The sequence below is a fragment of the Lissotriton vulgaris genome, chromosome 7 (genome assembly GCF_964263255.1).
Source record: "Lissotriton vulgaris chromosome 7, aLisVul1.2, whole genome shotgun sequence".
NCBI classification, from domain to species: Eukaryota; Metazoa; Chordata; class Amphibia; order Caudata; family Salamandridae; genus Lissotriton; species Lissotriton vulgaris.
Window position 1 is genome coordinate 387,272,854 of NC_141695.1, and position 12,659 is coordinate 387,285,512.

The following is a 12,659-nucleotide window of genomic DNA, read 5'->3' on the forward strand; positions in this document are numbered from 1 at the left end:
ACGAATGCCCCCTCTTATCTCAATTTTCGGACTGCTTAAGTACTTCACTTACAACCTCCCTAGGTCGTCAGATTACGATAAATCCGGTACTAGTAATTTTCGGAGTCATGGGGGGTGTGAAGGGTCCTTCCAAATACCTTCTCTTTTATGCTATACTCCTGGCCACAAGAGAAATTTGTAAAAAATTGAAGGACGCCATACCACCATCTCTTTCTGATTGGCAGACATCTATGTTACAGACCTCAAAACTAGATCTAATGAGATCAGGTAACACCAACAAGAGAGCCTTCTGGCATCTTCTGAAGTGGAACTAGCTTTGAATCACACTGTTTTTTTTTTTTTTTTAATTTTTTTTTTTCTTCCTCCGTTTGGTCCAATGATTTTGCTACCTTTGGAATCCTTCGCTCCTTTCTTTGCTGGTTTATCTTGTCCCATTGACTTCGGTCTAAAGACAAGTTTACCTGTGTAGCAAAACATTGCCCTCACGGTTGCGGATTACGAGTCCTTGGGATTGCGATGTCACTGATTAGGTGACTCGGTAGTAATACTGGTCTACCTATCCATATATCTGAGGCAGTGTGTCGCTCTCTATTTGGCTTTATAGATGCAACCAGGGTGGATAATGAGGACACAAAAAAAAAACATTTCAAGGGTTATCTGACTCACGCTCTTTATTATAGTTTTTCAGTGCATTATGGTATGGCCTTTTAAAAAAGTTTGTAACTTTTTACTGTAATATATTTACGCCTTTATTGTTAACGAGGAAGTGCTGAACATTTGTATGTTCTCTATAGTGATGTATTGTGCATTATTTAATGTGCTGTTATGCTACAGCAATGTAGCGAATAAAGACTTTTTGACTTGACTTGACTATTTGTGATGTAGCTTGGTTCCATGTTGGAACGTCAAGTGCGCGTTGAGCGGGGATTCGATGCCAGACAGTTGATCGCACTCACTGATAGATGGGGTGATAATAAAAGCCTCTTTATTTTACCTGTGTTATCTGCCTGTTTGTACTTCATTACACTGGCGACGATCGCGTGTAGAAGCGGGCAGAATCATTTTAACATCATTCCGGCATTATGGAATCTGCCTCGTTCTGGAGTGGAAGCAAGGGAAGTGGAGGAACATCGCAGAGCGTGGAAGGCTTCTGGAGAAGAGACTACGAGCCGCAAGCAGTGTCTTGGGAATTCCGGGCCATGATCCTGGAATCGAGTCCCTTTTGTGGCATCAGCAGTGGAGCCTGTGGAGAGGGAAATGCATGGTTTGGGTCTGCATTTCAACACGCTGGATGTCGGAATATGCACATCACTGGGCTGGGCTGGGCTGGGAGTAAGCCCAAACGGCTGCAGAAAATATAGGAAGTGCTACACCCGGACGACATAAGGAAAACAAGCCCAATCAAGTGTGGAAAAAGAAACAACATTTTACGTGTTACGTTGGTGGCCATGTTGGGAATTTCAGTGTATAACGGGAAAGAGTGTTGAACATTGACATGTTGATCTGTAGCATTTAGGAAGCATTCACAGAGGAAACGAGGGAGCGGTGGCAAGCACATCTCATTTGCTTGTCCTCACGGTGACAGGAACACCTGCTTGGATCAGCATGGCAGCGATGTAGGAACAGTAATTGCCTTTCTTTTGCTTCCCACATCGGTGACAAGCATACCTGCTCAAGACTGACATTTAAGGGTTTGTGTCTCAAGTGCTGAGATAACTAGACTTTACATTTCCTTTCTTCTTCATTTCAAGCTTTGTCATTGGCTATGTACTGTATGGCAATTTGTTTCATAGCAAAAGCATATTTACTGTGGGTGAGTCATTTTTGGTGGAAGTTGTAAAAATACAAAATGTTACTGCTCTTCCATTTTTCATGACAAGTCCTGGGGAAGCGCCTGTGCAGTGGCAGAAGTGGAAGAAGATTTTTGAAAACTATGCCAGGGTTTGCGGCACGAATCTAAGTGCAGAGCGGAAGCAGGCACTTTTGCTTCACTGTTTGGGTCGAGAGGGGCAGGAGGATTTTCAATATTTGCCACAGTTGAGTGCTACAGTACAGAGAGGGTTAAATTAATATGAGGTGTGTATCATGTAGTTAGATCTGCATTATCTACCAAAAGTGAGCACCATCATGGAAATATGTTATTTTGGTTTGAGGCAGCAAGGAAAGGAAGAGACAGTAGAGGAGTTTTTGACAGCTCTAAGAAAATTGGCGGCTAGTGTCAAATTTGGTGTGTTGCTTGAAGAGAGAATACATGATCAATTTGTGTTGAAAGGTTCCAGCAATAAAATAAGGGAAGAGTTGCGGTTAAAAGACGAACAACCTCTGGATGAAGTGATGGTCATTACCAAATGTGTTGAACACATGCTGAAGTGTGTAAACAAATTGAGTAAGGTGGGCAAACAAACAACTTCTGTTGACAAATTAGAAGAGTTGGTATGTCAAGTCAAGCAGAAATCTACTACTCCTGTTAACAATAAGAGTGTAGAGGAAGAAAAAAAAGGTGGGATGCGGTTTCAAGGAACATGTTATCTCTGAGGCAAGTATGGTCATAAGGCTAATGCCAATTCTTGCCCAGCTCTTAAAGTGGTATGCAACTTTTGTGGTAAGAGAAGTCATTTTTCTTAAAACTGTTGTAGTCAAAACAAAAGAGAAAACAAAAATGAGGTTAAGGAGGTTATTTATCAGGTGAATGAGTGTGGTGTGGAACATCCTTCAGAGTGGGTCAAGGTTGGTGACATTAAGATGACAATGAAATTTGACTCGTGCTCTCATTTCACTTTGATCCCTAAGGAGGTGTATGAACGAAATTTTTGTGGTAAAGTCAAGTTATTGAGGTTGGATGTGAGACCAACAGGTTATAGTGGGATGTCTATAAAAAAGCTGGGGTATCTTCAAACCTCTGTGGAGTGTAATGGAAGGTTTGTGGACGCAAACGTTTATGTGGCTGACAAAGGTGATAATCTGCTGAGTTGGACGCACCAGGCACGTCTGGCAATTACCCTCAACCCTAATGCTAACCCTCTAGGTCAAGTGCAACCTATAGAGAATGCTAGTAACAAATTTGTGATGTTGTTTGAAGAATTGTTTAAGGATACTCTGCGGCGTCTGAAGGGCTATAGCCAACGCCTTAAATTGAAGCTAGGTGCCAAGCCAGTTGTAGCTAAGGTGAGGAGGATTCCTTTAAGTGTGCAGGATACCCTACAGAAGGAAATTGCCAGGTTAACAGGTTCTGGGGTGATTGAACCAGTGGAGGCAACAGAGTGTTTGGCTCCAATTGTGGTGGCTAAGAAGAGTAATAGTGAGGTTTGTCTGTGTGTGGATCTTTGAGCACTCAATAGGGAAGTTGCGGTGGACAAATTCCTGCTTCCAAATATTGATGAGATGATCTCGACTCTGGGGCAGGTTACTTTACTATTCTGGACCTATCCTCTGCCTATCATCATGTGCCTTTGGATAAAAGCTCATAGGAGTTGACTGCATTCTTAACTCCTATGGGGGCTTTAAAGTTCTCACGGATGCCGTTTGGTTTGGTCTTGGCAACTTCTGTCTTTCAAAGGATCATGAACGATATTGTCAGAGGGGTTCAGGTGTTCGATGTTACCAGGATGACATGTTGGTGTATGGGAGGACTACTGAAGAGCATGATGACAGAGTTGTGAAGGTGTTGGAGAGGCTATTAAAGGCAGGGTTGACGCTACATCGTGCTAAATGTAAATTTGGAGTAAATCAAGTTGACTATCTGGATCATCACATATCTGGCTGTGGTGTTAAGCCAAAAAAGGATTTGGTTGACACTATAATTCAGTTGAAAGATTCTTGTTCTAATGAAGAGTTTGCCTCTTTTTTGGGTTTTACAGCAAATTTATAAAGAATTTTGTGGAAAAAATGAATCATATCAGGAGCATGTTGTGTAAGAAGGTAGAATTTGTGTGAGACCATGTGTGCAAGGAAGAGTTTGCAAGGGTAAAGGCTGATCTGACTTGTGCTCCTAATCTTCAGGCCTTTGCACCAGGTGTTGTAACGTACATTGTCACTGATGCGAGCCAAAAAGGGTTAGGTGCTCTGCTAGTCAAAAGAGGAAAGGTTCAGAACATTGATTGCCTGTGCTTCGAGATCCTTGAGAGGTGCTTAGTTAAACTACTCAGTCACGGAAAAAGAGGCACTTGCGATTTTCTGGACAATACACAAATTCACAAAGTTTGTTTGGTCAGGTCTGACCACAACAAAACACACAAGATGATGGACGGAATGTTGCACAATGGCAAAATATTCACCCCCAGTCACAGATCTGGGTTTAATCCATCGTTATTTTGCTCACCAAGACACCCCAGTTCAGACATGCCATATGCAAATCAGGCTTGACCCTGTGTCTCATGGGAACAGTCCAGCCTGAACTGCCAAGCCATGTCTTTCCTGGACCAGAATCAAGCATCCTAGGACCGGTTTCTGGCTATCAGCCTTCTTCAGCCAGGATGGCTTGACTCCAGTGGCTTAGTGAGCAAGGGACCCACGTATGGGCATACCCTTCCCACATAGGGTGAACAGCAAAACACACAAGATGGTGGACGGAATGTTGCACAATGGCAAAACATTCACCCCCAGTCACAGATCTGGGTTTAATCCATCATTATTTTGCTCACCAAGCCACCCCAGTTCAGACATGGCCATATGCAAATCAGTCTTGACCCTGTCCCTCATGGGAACAGTCCAGCCCGAACTGCCAAGCCATGTCTTTCCTGGACCGGAATCAAGCATCCTAGGACCGGTTTCTGGCTATCAGCCTTCTTCATCCAGGATAGCTTGACTCCAGTGGCTTAGTGAGCAAGGGACCCTCGTCTGAGCATACCCTTCCCACATCGGGTGAACAGCAAAACACACAAGGTGATGGACGGAATGTTGCACAATGGCAAAACATTCACCCCCAGTCACAGATCTGGGTTTAATCCATCGTTATTTTGCTCACCAAGCCACCCCAGTTCAGACATGGCCATATGCAAATAAGTCTTGACCTGTGCCTCATGGGAACAGTCCAGCCCGAACTGCCAAGCCATGTCTTTCTTGGACCGGAATCAAGCATCCTAGGACCGGTTTCTGGCTATCAGCCTTCTTCAGCCAGGATAGCTTGACTCCAGTGGCTTAGTGAGCAAGGGGCCCACGTCTGGGCATACCCTTCCCACATAGGGTGAACAGCAAAACACACAAGGTGATGCCAGGCCATGTCTTTCCTGGACCGGAATCGAGCATCCTAGGACCGGTCTGACCACAAGCCTTTGAAGTAAATTTTTGAGAGGAAAGGTTTGGGTTTGATTTCTTCAAGGATAAGGAGGCGGGTCATTTCTCTGCAAGAATTAGATCTTTTCTATGGAATATATTCCAAGTGCTACTAATGTTATGGCAGATTGTCTCTCGCGTATGGTTGACAGTGTGGACTCTGAGGTTTGTAAGGAGAATATGGACGTCATGGATGAGCTTAATGTGAAAGTGTGTGAGATCGCCTTGGGGGCAATCAAAGAGGAAGAATGGAAGGAGGAGTTATGGAAGGATTCTGAGCTGTTGAAAGTGATGGATTTGATCCTGCAGGACAAAGGGGACAAACTTGAGAAACCCTGGTTGTTGTTGAGTGATGAGCTGGCTGTTACTAATGATCTGTTACCTAGGGGCACAAAGTTAGTTTCCTCTGTGAGTCTGAGGAACAACATCATTCAAATGGATCATGACGGGCACATGGGGAGTTCAAAACCAAAGAACGGATTAGGCAGGATTTTTGGGGGCCGGGTTTGGATCTTATGGTGGAACGTGTTGTGCGTTAGTATGTACCTTGTTTTTTGAGTGATAAGATACTCTATCCTAGACAGTCACATATGGTTTGCAAGAAATTACCCATGTGTGCTTGGGAAGAGGTAGCTATAGATATTGTTGGACCTCTTCACAGTGAGCATCAGACTCCGTATTTGATTTTACTTCTTTACTAGAGTTTGTGGATGAGGTTTTTAAACGTGAAGTTTTCCTAGATTCTTCTTGTCGGACAATGGTCCACAGTTTTGTTTTCATGAAATGGAGCAATATCTGGAAGGATGTGGAATTGATCACAAGAAAACTTCTCTCTATCATCCATAGACTAATGGTGCTATTGAGAGGTTGAACAAGAATTTGAAGGAAGGAATACAATTGGCATGGGTGAACTGTTTCAATTGGAGAAATGAGTTGTAAAACAGGATTTCAGCCTACAGATTCACGCCTCATTCCTCCACTGGGAAGATTCCATTTGAGTTATTCAAGGGGAGATCTCCAAATACGAAGATTTGTCCTGGGTGGCTGATGCTTGACAAAGGAGTGAAGGACAATGGCATTGGCCAGTGGAGGGAGAAGAAGATGTCCTTGCAGCGGAAAAGAAAGGGGTATTTTGATTCCCGTAAATGTGCAAAGTCCGTTGAATTCCAGGTTGGAGACAAAGTTATGATTAAAGCACCTTTGGGCTGTCAAGACTGGTCTAAATTAAAAAATGGGAAGATAGTGGTGAAATTGTTCAAGAATGCAGTAAAAACCAATGATGGACGTATCTGGAATCATAGCTGTTTGGGTCGCGTAAAGCCATGCAACACTGACTCATCATCTGGAGCTAAGTCTCAGTTGAAGTGTTCGGGGTCTACAAGGAGGAGTGGGCGAATATGTAGATTTACTATTCCAACTTCAAACCTTACAACATCAGGTAGAGTGTTGGACTCTGTGGGCCAAGGGAAGGTAGAAGATTTACTCTTCTCACGCCAACGTTAACCACATTGTGGAAAGTCTAGGACTTTGGTAGGGGCAGATTTACTATTCTAACTCCAAACCTAACCACATTGGGGAAAGTGTAAAATTGTGTTATAATTTACTTTATCTATGCTCAACTTTTCATGACCACACTGCCCTGCAGTCACCGAACAATCCAATACTAACAAACAAAAATGAAAAGGAGCATACGATTATATAATCAGTTTGGCTCAATTCACAACTTTACAGTATATTTAAACAGTTGCCACATGGATATTATAGCATTCACAGCCTGTAGGACTGAGAACCACTGGCTAAATGGCACAGTTGGGATGACTCTTTCATTGTTGCCACACAAAGCACAAATTGAGAAATATTTTGCGTTTTACTTCCGGCGCATAATGAAACAGGGCACCAGAATGGACTACAAAGTCAGTAGCATTCTTCATTAACTCTGAATATTGTAAAGATACTTTCAGCATACCATCTAGCAAGTGGCAAGGATCTCCTACAGTGCAGCACTTCAGCTCAGAAATAGATTTTGACAGGTCACCACACAACTTTTTCATATACTTGTTACTGCAAATACAAACAATATCCTCAAATCTTTGTTGAACTTGGTAAGAGCTTTTAGCAGCAGCATTCCAAATTACACTGCGTTCCATGTTTCCCAAACATCTGGTGTCATGTTTTTCCACCTATCCCAGATACTAGGTGACTGCATTTCTTTCACATATACCAGTCACTACACCTTGCATTGACTGTTTAAAGCCTAGGGTGTTTGGCAATTCACCTACTATCAATAATGACTCGCTAGAAAAGGGGCTGATGTATCAAAGGGTTTCACCCATTCTTTGTCTCTGGGTAAATGTGATGGTACATATTGGGAAAGACTCGTATGAAACCAGCCATTTTAACTGTCAGTGAAATAATCCAATGTATTTCCTGATTCTTTACAGTTTTTAAAGTAATTAAATAAGACCTAAAACATGCTTCTAAACCCTGCATCATTAGACCAAAGACCGCAAAACCAAAAAAAACAAAAGGAGGAAGATACAATATTTTAGTGACATCCCTAAACAACAAAACTCAAGCAGAATAATGTTAGCCCAGCCTTTCTTGCTACTGCCCTGTGTAACAAAGTTACATTGTATTGACCCCTTCAGAAAGAAATAGAAATGACTCTTTCACTCACCTTTTCCTTTCTTTGAATGGCATTTAGTTTGTGGTTGCAAAGGTGTTTTTCAGTGTTTATATGTTCACAATGGAGAGGGCTACTTTCCTTTCGGTGGGGTTTTATCAGTTATTATAGGTTTAAACCTAAAACCGGACAGCCTAAGCATATTCCATGCAGTTCTATATCAACATATATTCGTTGTTACTGTCCCATCAAATTCCTCAGGAGCCTTGTAAATCAGTTTCAATCTACTTTATTTAAGTTTATTCAGTATCACAATTGTACATCAGCCCAGCCAACGCATTTCGTCCATGCAGACATCATCAGGGTTAGGATGTTAGTAGATTGATGATGTTACTCTGAGTGAAGTATAAAGGCTTAATTCTGGTACAAACGCAAGCTAATAAGATGGGTGGTGTAGTACCCCCAGGTCAATCTCCTTCGTCTGACTTGGATTTCGGATTCAGACGAAGGAGATTGACCTGGGGGATGGCTTTTTTGTAGGCGGAGTGTGCTTCCGGGGTTTTGATGTTTCTCCACGTCTTCTCTAGTCGTCGGCAGGAGCGATTGGACTTTCGGAGATCCGCGGTGAAAGTTGGAATTCTTGTTGTAGTCTCCTGTTTTTGAAGGGGGTGAGAGTGTTGGCGCTGTTTCTGGTATCAACACTCTCAATTTAGGTTTCTACCAGCCCAAGGAGGTGAGGCATTCCTTGTATGAGCCTTAAATGATATTCAGATTGCCCTGAATTGCGGCAGTGCTAAAGCACTGAGGCTAGCTTTGGCACTGCTAACCATTCAGCTAGCTGTGGCATTGCCGACCACATCATGGTCATTGCTAGACTGCATGGGCTTAAACGCAGTGGCGGCTGGCATCTACTGAAGGTGGAGGGCGGGCAAACACAATTTTAAAAAAGGAAAAAGAAAAATACTTACCGATCGTGAGAGACCACATCCTCCTCACTTGGACGTCTTCTGGGACTGCAATGCAGGCCCCAGCAAACTGCCCGACCAATCCAGGCCTGCTCACGTTCTTTTAACCAGCATGTGAGCAGTGCCCTGATTGGTGGGAGCAGCCTCTCGGTGCTCCCGAGGGAACTGGATGCCTGCACGTGCTCTCAACGACAGCTGGGTTGAGAGGTTTAACATGCGCATGAGTGGCTGGCTGTCTCAAGACAGCCAGCCAAAGAGACATGCACACTTTAAACAGTGCATGTTTAAAGTGCCCATCACTCCTCCCTGCTCACTCAGCAGGCCCGCTCCGTCCTGACGCTCATTTCAGGACTGGACGATAACAAAATGAAATGGTAATCAATTACCATTTGATTTGTTATCTCTGAGGCTTTGGTGGGTACGTAAGTGGGGCGACGCTCCTCCGCTCCTATGGAGGAGCAGCCCCTGCTTAAACACCAGTTCTTTGGCATTGGAATGGTTAAAGCCATTTCTCATAGTCCACAATCAAGCTTTATATACTAAGCCTCTAGTTGGGATTTCCTGAAGGCTCCACACTGGGACATATTTACAAAGGAATCGACCCACCTGAATGCCACTTTTTTTATGTTCCGGTGGCGCAATGCTCTGCACTATATTTACACAGTGGCATTAAGCCACTTATTGTGGCTTAATGCTGCTTTGTAAATATGGTACACTTTCACGCAGGTCTCTTTTTTTTCTGAGTTTTATATAGCACAAACTCGACCCAAAGGTATCGGAGTGCTTTACATGAGCACCAGGCTGACACATTAATTTTGTGAGGCACAGGGAGATTAAGTGTTTTGCCCAGAATCACAGGATGTTGAGCATCCCTGCCGAGACTTGAACCCGGTTCTCCAGCTTTGAAGTCGAACTCTCTCTGCATGAAAGGGGCAAGGTAATGGGTGTTGCTGTGGGCATTCCACTGCAACACCTCTTCCTTTTTGACGCTGCCTTAGATTTACAAGAGGTGTAAATCTAGGGCAGCGTCAAAAATTAACGCCACGCAGTAGCAGGTGTCAGAATGGCGCAACGAGGAGAAATACTTTTATTTCTCCTCGTTTTTGCTTTTGCCTATGTGTGCTGCATTCTGGAGCACACATGGGAAAAGCAGAATGCCATTAATGATTGTTTATGTGCACGAAGGGACACCTTCCTGCACATAAACCAGCATTCCCTCTAACGTAGGCACCCTTGCACTATGGCGCAATGGTGGCTGAGTTGGCGCTAGGCAGCTATTTTTGACGCCAGTGCTAGGGAAAACCCAGGGGTGCAACGTATTGTTGTAAATACGGCGCATCTCTGCATTTTGGAAATGGCAAAGCGTGGCTCTGCAAAATTTGCCATAGCTCCGCACCACATAATTTCCTTGCTACACTCGCTCAACTTTCTATTTCTACTGCTTGCTTAGAACACACAGATTCTAATTAGACTTGATGAGTTCACTAAAGATAAAATCATGAATTTCAGAATTTATCACCCTCATGTCCACTTTGTCATAGGTTAATTATATCCCTAAAACATGTTTAAGGCTGTATGATTCTTGGGTGGCACCCTGTGAAACAGCCATCCCCTTTAGGCATAGATTAATCAGCTAAAATACCTACATTTCACATACTTCAAACCCCGATGCCTATGGCGCATAGACAAACTGCCCCACGCCATGTGTTTTCTATGAGTTCACACAGGCGCAGATTTCTTTAATATGGTATGGACCTGCCCTCTGATATCCCGCCTCTGGCGTGGGATTGCAAAAACACTCTCCCAAGTTCTAGATCGGTCAATTTACCTGACTCCGAAAGTGGGTCTTCTCGGTAGATTGGAGGACCTTGGTGGACCTTGATAGGAACGGGCGATGGTGGGAGTGGCCATGATCGTCACCAAGAGGGGCATTTTGAGTAAATGGAGGTCCCCTCCCTTGCCCCCCCATTCTCCCCCCCCCACCCTGACAGAGTGGAGACCAGTGGTGGACTGGTGTGCTAAAATGGAGCAGCCCATCTGCCAGGCAAGAGACTGCCCTCAGAGGTAAACTAAGACACGGGGCAAATAGTAGGTATAATAGAGTATTCTACGAGCTAGAATATGCCTGAGGCCAAATGTATTGTATATTCTCTCACTGATGTCTGTAGACTGGATAATGTTGCTAATATCGACAGTGCTATGTGTCTTTATGTGAAAACAATAAAGTTGCATCTAGAAAGTCAGGGAGCCATCTCCGCACACGCCCCGTATCACGCTGGGGGTGCCTATCCATCACTCCTAAAACCACTGAATTAAAGTCTCCTGCCAAAATTAATAGTCCCCTCAGAAGATCCCGCAGAATCTTCCCCAAGTCGGCGAAAGTGATAGCCTGCATACCCGGGGGGACATACACCGACAACAGAGTCAGGACCTGCCCCTCCCATCGACCCGTCACCCCAACATATCTGCTTCTATCATCCTCCGAAACAAAGTCAATCACCAACGGAAGCACTCTCCGAACCAGGATGCCCACCCCCCTGGATCCCGTTGTAAATCCCGCATGAGCCACCAGCCTGTAGCCCATTCTATGCATCGCTTTACACGAATTGCCTACTAAGTGCGTTTCCTGGAGTAAAACCTCATCAGGCGCGTGACTTTTGAGATACTGAAGAACCACACTGCGTTTAATTTTGTCCCCCAACCCATTCACATTTCAGCTCAATACCTTCAGTTCCCTACCCCCCATCATCAATCAATCCATCAATCAGCAAATTTTTAGAGCGCGCTACTCACCCGATAGGGTCTCAAGGCGCTGGGGGGAGGGGGAGACGCTACTGCTCGAACAGCCAGGTCTTGAGTTGTTTCCTGAAGGAGAGATGATCCTGGGTCAGCCGTAGGTGTGTGGGGAGGGAGTTCCATGTCTTGGCTGCCAGGTAGGAGAAGGATCTTCCTCCGGCGGTGGTTCTACGAATTCGTGGGACAGTGGCGAGGGCGAGGCTGGCGGATCGGAGCTGGCGAGAGGGTGTGTAGAATGCGAGGCGGCTGTTGAGGTATTCGGGCCCATGTCGTGGAGAGCCTTGTGTGCGTGGGTGAGGAGTCTGAACGTGATCCTCTTGCTGACGGGGAGCCAGTGCAGGTCTTTCAGATGGGCCGAGATGTGGCTGTGACGGGGGATGTCCAGGATGAGTCGTGCAGAAGCGTTCTGTATGCGCTGGAGTCTTTTCTGAAGTTTGGCTGTGGTTCCAGCGTAGAGGGTGTTCCCGTAGTCCAGCCGGCTGGTGACGAGGGCCTGGGTGACCGTCTTCCTGGTTTCAAACATGAAACTGAAGCGACAATCCTCTGACTACTGCAAGACACATATGCTACATTTCAACTCAATACCTTGTTCAATGAAATCTGCAAACACACAAAATAAAGCAAATACACAAAACAAAACCCTCACCACAAACAGTCCCCTCTCCCCACCCCCCACCCTGCACCCCTGCTCACGGCATTCGCCAACCCCCAACTCGCAGTGTGCCTGTCGCCCCATATTCTAAATACTTAATTATCTAAAAATAGATCTGAGGAGGAGTGTGGCAATCCACTTCCCCGCCCACCCCTAGGAAATTGCTACACCTGTTTTAAATCTCTTTCCCAAAATAAGCATACCTGCGGAAACATCTCGTACCTGACCCCCCTCCCATCCCGGTCCCATGCCATTTTCAACAATGTCACCCAACATTACTGTTCGTGCGAGCCGTCTTCATCTTCGCCCCTCTGCCTGTGTTCCTCTCCGCGGGAGAGATGACTCTCTACCG